The sequence below is a fragment of the Daktulosphaira vitifoliae genome, unplaced genomic scaffold (assembly GCF_025091365.1).
Source record: "Daktulosphaira vitifoliae isolate Bord-2020 unplaced genomic scaffold, ASM2509136v1 Scaffold_4, whole genome shotgun sequence".
NCBI lineage: Eukaryota > Metazoa > Arthropoda > Insecta > Hemiptera > Phylloxeridae > Daktulosphaira > Daktulosphaira vitifoliae.
The window spans coordinates 12,048,576-12,056,989 of NW_026099575.1; the positions used below are offsets into that span (position 1 = coordinate 12,048,576).

At 25.4% G+C, this 8,414-nt stretch overlaps 1 protein-coding gene and 1 long non-coding RNA gene across 6 annotated transcripts in view; one reads left to right on the top strand and one right to left on the bottom strand.

Moving 5' to 3' along the window:
• Positions 1-41: 41 nt before the first annotated feature.
• Positions 42-8,414, bottom strand: part of LOC126904305 (allatostatin-A receptor-like) — a 152,217-nt gene continuing 143,844 nt past the window's right edge. For all 4 annotated transcript variants that reach the window (XR_007703715.1, XR_007703717.1, XR_007703716.1 and 1 more), the window contains one exon: positions 42-174. The gene's annotated coding sequence lies outside the window, so the exon portion shown is untranslated. The remainder of the gene's footprint in view (positions 175-8,414) is intronic.
• LOC126904313 (uncharacterized) lies at positions 4,891-8,374 on the top strand. Of its 2 annotated transcripts, XR_007703719.1 has the most exons (4): positions 4,891-5,342; positions 5,477-5,519; positions 6,443-6,485; positions 6,551-8,374. It is a non-coding gene; the product is annotated as an uncharacterized LOC126904313 (long non-coding RNA). The 2 variants fall into 2 exon arrangements; XR_007703718.1 differs by lacking the exon at positions 4,891-5,342 and having other exon boundaries at positions 5,357-5,519.

Below are 8,414 nucleotides of genomic sequence, written 5' to 3' on the forward strand. Positions count from 1 at the left end.
TAAATATACAAAATTATTTAAAATATTTGTGTAANTATATATATATATAGACATATATATTTATAAAAAACTAATATTTAGTAATTTTATGATCACATCAGCTAATTAATTTGCAGTTTAGTTATTTCTTTGGTTGAGCTCTGTATGTGGTTGGTTCTACAATTGTAATAAATTCTGAAAAAATCATATAAATATTAATATTAAATTAAATCTAGAAGATGTTTAAAATAATTTATTACAGTATAATTTTTAAATCAACTATATTTATTATTTTTTCATGAAACAAATTTAGTATAATTTAGGAAGTTGAATCTTTTACTAGAGGCAAAAACTGATATCTAACATTTTTGTTATACTAGAATTAATTGAAGATAATAATTAAAATTATTGTGTAAAAAGATGATATAATAATTAATTTATTATAATCAAGCTTTGAAATATAATTTTTCTTTTAGTTTTTATGTAATAAGTTTAAATACGTTAAATTTTTTTTTGTTCAACAATATGGCTTAAATAACATCTACTTACATTTATTTTTTTGAAAGTTTTTAAATATTTAAGTATGTTTAATGATTTTTCAAAATAATTAATTTTTGTTTTATAAATTAAAAATAACTTAATGTTTTAAAGCAAAATTAATGGTTTTACTAAGTCACCTTATCTACAATTCTTAATCTCTTCACTAAACTGTCAATTAATAATATCCTTTATATTGCACAAAAGTAATTTAATGAGTATACCAGTAAAATATTATTATCATTCTGTTCAACTTATTATTTATGTAACTTATAGTTATATAAGTAATAACTAGTAAGTAAGAAGCAACAATTATTATCAGTTCGTATAAATACAAAATAAACATTTCAGGTTATTTTAAACTTATTTTGAAGTATTAAACTTTAATGCAGATATCAAATTTTATATGTATTACTCAATAATAATTAATTTGTCAGGACATTACCACTACCAAAATCTAAAGTGAATCACTTAATTAATTAAACAATAAAAATAATGTTGGAATTTTAGCTTTGATGCGAAGCTGAGAAGGTATTAATTTACTATGATGTGTGTTTTTTTTTTTTTGTGTCAGTTACCACTTTTTCTCATCTCTCATCGAACCGATTTCTTTCAACGATACGTCAAAAGATCAAAAATTGTATCTAGTCGAAGATATTACCCTCAAAAATTGAAAAAATTTCCCTCGTTCCCCGTAAATGGGGGAAACCTCAAAAAAAAATTACAAATTTAAAAATCCATTTAACCAAATCAATATAATTTTTTTTTATAGATGCTTGATGTCTTTACCTATCATTTGGTATATTTTTTTTATATATTTGATCCTTTACCTGTCCACAGGGGGGATTTAAAATGACAACTTTTTCACAAAAAGTTAATTTTTTCAACTTGACTTTTGAAAGTGTTCCGGAAAGTCTGACACTTTTATATATATCTTAAATTAAAGTTAATGTAATATACTTTATCATGGAAAAAAAAAATTTCGGACTTTATTTTATCTTCACGGTAAAAATGGCTACCAAATGCTATTTTTGTGTGAACATTTTCGATTTTGTATTTTACATTTTTAACTTTATTATGCTATAACTTGAAAAATGTATGGATCAATACAATTATTTCATGAGAAGTAGTATTTATATACAGCTTTCATTCGGCATACTGTTTTTTTAAATCGGACCATTTCCCTATATTTGAGGGGGGTTCAAATCTAAAAGATGCATGTAGAAAGTAGAACTTTTTCAATTTAAGTTTTGAAAGTGTTCCGGAAAGTCTGACACTTTTATATATATCTTAAATTAAAGCTAATGTAATACACTTTATTATGGTAAAAAAAAATTTCGGACTTTATTTTGTCTTCATGGTGAAAATAGCTACTGTATTCAAAAATATTCTAATTTGTGTTAAAATTCTTGGTTTTGTATTTTATTTTATTATAAGGGGATTGCACTGATTTTGATAAATATTATTTCAATCTAATTGACATAGTATAAAAAGTTAAACATATTTAAATTTTTTTGTTTCTTTGAAGTCGAGAAAAATAACTTTAAAATTTGAACTAGCTAAATTTCTTTTTTTATTTAGTGACGAATGCGACGTACGGTTTCTGAGACGGTAACACTTGAGTCTTTCACGCCTGATGTACTGAATTTTTTCTTAATTCTTTTTGAGTTAGAAAAAAATGTTTAACTCATTTGATTTTTATCTCATTTAGATTCAATAAATATCAAGAATCCCATTACTGTAGTCTCTTTTTGTGAGAAGAAATTCATATTAATATAATTTTACTATGTGGTTTTTTTTGTAGCTATCATTTATTTTCTCAGCTCTCACTTGACCTACTTTTTTGAAAAATANAAAGAAATAAGAGTTCATGTTGCTTTTAAAATATTTCACCAATTTCTTTTAATTAAACACTATCTACAGATTTGCATCGAAGCGTTTCTTATGATAGTGATTTTAATCACTGTCAGATATCATCTATGTTGGACCCAACTATGCCACAACCCCACTGTGCTGGGATTTTTTATGTTATTTTAAATTTCTTTTAGTTACATATTTTTCATAATTTATCAATAATGTACTACTTTTTTATGCCCAACCCTTGTATCTTATAAAGAACTCAACTATATTTTTCTAATAGTGACATACATAATTATATAGCATATTTATTAGATAATTATCTAATTAAAAAGATGTTAACTCGATAATAACTTTTAACCAGTACTTCAGTTGTTATTAACAATTTAAAGTAATAACTAGAGATATGGCTCAGGTGCTGTTATATTAATCACTAGAATTTTCGGCTGCACTTTTATTTCCGTCTAGACATAAGAAGGAAGGTTTTTTTAACTTCCATTGTATTGGTTCTAAAGTTGTTATAGACTCGTCATTTTCCTAGTTAGATCATTATCTAATAAATAAGCTAGCTATAGGTTATGGAATAGAGGGAACGCCATATAGTTGGGACAAGTATATGTTCTATAAGTGATTAATATTACTATCATAAAAATCGCATCAATGTGAATGTGTTAAATCGTACCGTAATTTGTATGTTTATAATTTTACAAATCCTAATTGTAAAAATTGTTGATTTGACAGCCGACTTCTCACAATTGAATAATCTTGGGATGCATTTTTTTTTTTTTTTGGTATATTTTAAGAGCTTTAATTTTATATAGATTAAAATAGGGCAGACGTTTTGGAATATTTTTAAAAATTGAGTTAAAAAAAAAGTTTTGAATGAGTGGAGGTAATCTCTTTCAAACTCTTTCAGTACTTAGGATATGTATTGGATTTTATCAAAAATTATACGTAAAAAATATTATTATCTCTTTTTACTCTAATAAAATTTAATTTGGATCAGTGTTTTAAAAAATATTTGAGTTAAGTTTGTATAATTTTTAAGGGTTTTTTTCAAAATTTGACGTTGATAGGTTCAACTAGGTTAAAATCAGGTTATTTCGATACTTAAATCTAGTAAGAACTAGTAAGGCAACTAGTAAGAAAGGAAAAAAATTCGAGTGACCTCGGTGTTTTAAACTAGGGGTTTTAAAGTTAATTTATGATATAGTTTAAAAAATGTAATTTATTGATAGCTATCAAGAAATTAAAAAATTAATTTTTGTTTATAACTTATTTAGTATTAATGTAAAAGTAAATAATTTATAACTATTTACAATCTTGTACTTAATAAAATTATTTATGTATAAATGGATCGAGTTTTCAATCACATTGTGTTTTTTTTGTCATGTTCTAGTAAATCTAGAGTAACTTAATCTACCAGATGGAGAAGGATACTGAATAGAGAAATGTAATTAGCCCTTTCAAATTTTATACTTGTTAGTTACTAGCCATTCGAAAATCAAAAATTTCTACAAAATGTATACAATGTCTATAGAATATAGACCTTTTAATTTTCGTAACAAAATATGTTATTAAAAATAATCTATAATTCTACAAGATCACTTGGATGATCGTAATAATCATTTACATTGATAAAATGAGAGACTGACCGATTTGAAATACAATTGTTAATATATTGTGTTTTCAATATTTAAGAAATTCTTAACGCTATCTATTATTATTTAGGATTATTTTCCTTATTATTATTATTATAATTTTGACTTGTGAAAAATTCTTACATTATAATAGTTTAACAATTTTGTGATATTATTCCAAACATGTCTTAAATATTAGGTCAGGCCATGACTTAGACGGCCTGGGTTGTAGTTTCGTCTATACGAATAACAATATAACAGTTTTATTTTATTCATAACAAATAAATGGAAAAATAACACCTACAGAAAAACGTGAGAAATGAATCAAACCTGCGATTAGATCAAATTTCTAAATCGAAAATCTAAAAATAATTATTTTTCTCCTATAAAACTTAAAATCTATTCAAACACAATAATTAACAATTCTTAATATGTGAAAGTTTTTGTTACCATTCAAGTTAATATTTACGCTGAAAAGTATTATTTTAATGAAGTTTTTTCAATAATACTAATGGCATTTGATCACAGTATACTGTCATTAAAGTGCCACTTTAGTATACTGACGCTTCTATGTACTGGCTACCTTTATATTTATACATAGTTATCTCTATACATAGAGATAACGAGTAATATATACATTGACGGACGAAGTACATTTAAATTAATTAATTATTCAGCTATTTTTTGTACTTTGTTCAACATTATTTTACCAGGGAAGTGTAGATATTATTTTTCATTGCTACTGTGTATTGATCATTTTTGTACAGAATCATTTAGTTAAATGTATGAAAAAGAAGCTGTAATTAAAAGGGGATATCTGTTATTTATTAATAAAATGTACTAAATATATAACTATATATTACTGAACTCATATGAAACGTGTACATAAAGCAAACGACAGCAATTATAACAACATGTTCAGCAGTAGCGTCAAGTGTGCTAGTGGTTTGTAAAATTCTGTAACTCGTTAACAACAACTGACTGATGTATGTTTGAAAGTTACGATTATATCGTTAAAATGTTATAAAACTTATTTACCAGAATCAGTCTTATAGGAATACTAATATTAATTGAATATGTTTAAGTATCTACACTATATATATTTTACACTGACCTTATATTTATTAAAGTCTGGTACCTCATAGATCATATCATATTGTAGATCATATCATACAAGAAACGGTTTTTTACAAATAAATAAAAATATGTTTTTGACATCATAGTGCATTGTTTGTTCAACTGTGAGGTATAAGGTTGATATTTATAAAAAAGACTTTATATGAAAATGAAATTTGTATTCACTATTGTACTAGAGTGTACAATAATTTTGTAAGTAAGGCCTTTATTAAAAAAAAATAAAAGACAAAATATTAAATTAAATAAGTGTTGCTAAAGATATTGTATAGGTTGATAAAAATGTTCTTTCACAATACAATTTATTAAACTGTTTTTTTTAATTGCAGAATGTGTGAATTTTCGGATAAAATAACAATTTTGGATATATGCGTAGGTTGTTTTGAGTTTTATAATTAATAATGTGTTACTCTTTTTTTTATAGAACAATTTTTTTCGTTTTAATTAAGTTCATAAAAAGTTTTTCAAATCAAAATTTTGACACTTAATTAATTTATATCAAAAAGTGTATTAACAATTTGGATACAAAGGAATTACTACAAGTTAAAGAGATACAAATGAGAATAAAAAAATATATATTACTGAAAACGAATAGTACAAATCAATTTTTATTTTTTTTTTGTTATTGGATAGGTATGAATAATTTTAACTTTTTAGTCGTATAAATGACAGTCCTCAAATAAATAATTATTTGATTGAAAAATCAATAATTAATTTTTTTTTTAAGTATTTTTTATTTTTAAGAAATTGTTGAAGAGTATTTAATTAATTTAATTAAGGCTGTAATATGTAGCTTTTATTTCATTTTTGAATAGTCTGAATAATTTGTTTTATAAATGTCGCACAATGTTAGCTTAGGTGAAATCTTGGGAAATATAGACGGGGCTTAATTTCTTATAATTCTGTCGCATTCCCTCAAAAATTATAAAAATTACAATTAATTAATGGTGGCCAATATTAAAATTCAGCGGGGCTTATGATCTGAAGAAGTGTGTATTACGAAAACTTTTTCAGAAAAAGAGAACTTTTAGATTTATTTTCTTTTGAACGGAAGAAAAAAGAAAAATAAATTACATGTGTGATAAATGAGACTTAAGTCATCTATTAAATTGTGAAGCTGAGTCATACAGAAATAGATAATTTGAATAGGTGTCGACCGTAGAATACTTAATTGGTTTATGTGGAAAAATATGTCAAGTAACAATCGAAAGTGTTAATTAAAAAACAATATAGGAGTAGTTGTTACTTTTCATTTGTTAAATATTATTACTAATATTTTTATTAATATTATTTAGGTTTAAATTGAGATGAAATTTGATATCTGAAACTAGGAATCAGGTATTACCGCTAATTAATTTTAATTACGAATTAATTTATTTAAGATTATATCTTTTATGACGTAGTAAAGGTAGATAAATTGGAATTCTCTAGAGTGACCTATTAAATGAAAAGGGATATTATGTGGCAAAATGTCAAAAATAGCTGTGTATCGGCGTCTCCACAGATTAGTTTCAAAGTCATCTGGAAGTTTTTAGGGTAAAATTCCTTAACATGTCATAACCCACTCATTTTAATTTATTCGATAAATTAAAACGATAAGCGATAATTTTGACAAGAACTCAAATATACGTATGTCACTTTACAGTAGATGAATACATTTTTTGATAAAATATTTTTTATTATATACTTCATGACTAAAAAGAAAGCTGTTATTTTATTATGAAAAATTTATTTTTGCTAATTAACCGTGATTTCAGCATCGAATCACAAAATTAAAAATATGACATAAGACTTTATAGTTACTATTATCTACTAAACGTATTATTAAGTGTGTCTACTTAATAAGACACGCAGTTTCAATAATAGCTATATAATTCATACGACGTGAATATTCTTTGAGATTGTTAATATAACTATGGTAACATTAACATTGTATATTTATTTATAAATAAAAATACATTTTTAAGATACTTGTGAGCAACTCTATGATTCTGAAATTGACGTGTATAATTAATTAATAATAATAAAATGCAAAGTGAATCAAACTTAATTCCTAATTAGGGAAAAGGTAATAAACAAAGGAATAAGAGGAGAAATATCAGTAACAAAAAACCAGTTTGGTTTTGTGCCTGAAAGTCGACGATAGAGCCAGTTTTTTGTGTAAGACAATTAAAAGAAAAGTAAAGGGCAAAAGTGTATGATTGAGTACCGAGTTAGGTTTTAAAGTGAGTATTAATGAGAAAAGGAGTCCCGAAAAAGTACACTAATATGATAGAGGATATGTATGATGGCAATTGTACTAGTGTAAAACGTGTGTCGAAGTAACAGAAGATTCTAGGGTAAGAGTAGGAGTACATCAAAGTGATGCTTTAAACCCTTTATTTCATTTTAATTTATTTTCTATAGTGTTTGATGAAATTACTAAAAAATTACAAGAAGAGGTGCGTGTTGTTCGCTGATTATATAGTGTTAATAGGAGAAAATAAAGAAGAAATTAATTAAAGGCTTGTGGTGGGAGATCAGATTTTGAAGAAAAGGGATAAAAAATAAGTAAGACTACAACAGAGTATATAAAGTACGAGTTTGACAAAGGAGAACACGAGGTAGGTGAAACAGAAAAGATCGGAGATTAGTGACAATAGGCGAGAACGTGATAAGAGAGGTGGGAAGTTTTAAGTATTTAGGATCGTTTAGGCAAAAGAACAGTGGTTTCAACGAGGATGTGAGAAACGGGATTAAGTGCGGATGAGTAATGTGGAGAGAAGTATCTGATTTGTTATGCGATAAGAGAATTCCAATGTAGCTAAAAGGTAAGTTCTATAAGACAGCAGCGAGATCAGATATGAAGTATGGTTCAGAATGTTGGCGATTGACAAGAAAGTAGAGCAGAGATGATATTGGATAAGGAACGAACATATAAGAGGTTTGAGTTCAAGTTTAAGATAAGGTTGGCCGACACCAAGTAGTTTTGATAAAGGCGAGGAAAAAAAAGAAGAAGAAGAATCAAACCTAATTCCGGATTTAAATTAAAGCTATCTGTTGGTTTCTTTTATGATGCACATATTAATACGTATTATAGCAGAGGTTAGTTTTTAAGAGGCATAGGGTTCAAGCCCTAAAAATTAAAATTATTAAATGATCTAAACGTTTTAAATAACACATACAATTTGTAATAATATTGAAATTATAATAATTTTATTGGCTTCACAAATAATTTTACTATGATGTGTTTTTTTTTTTTTTGTTTTTTTTTTTATGTCTGTTGCC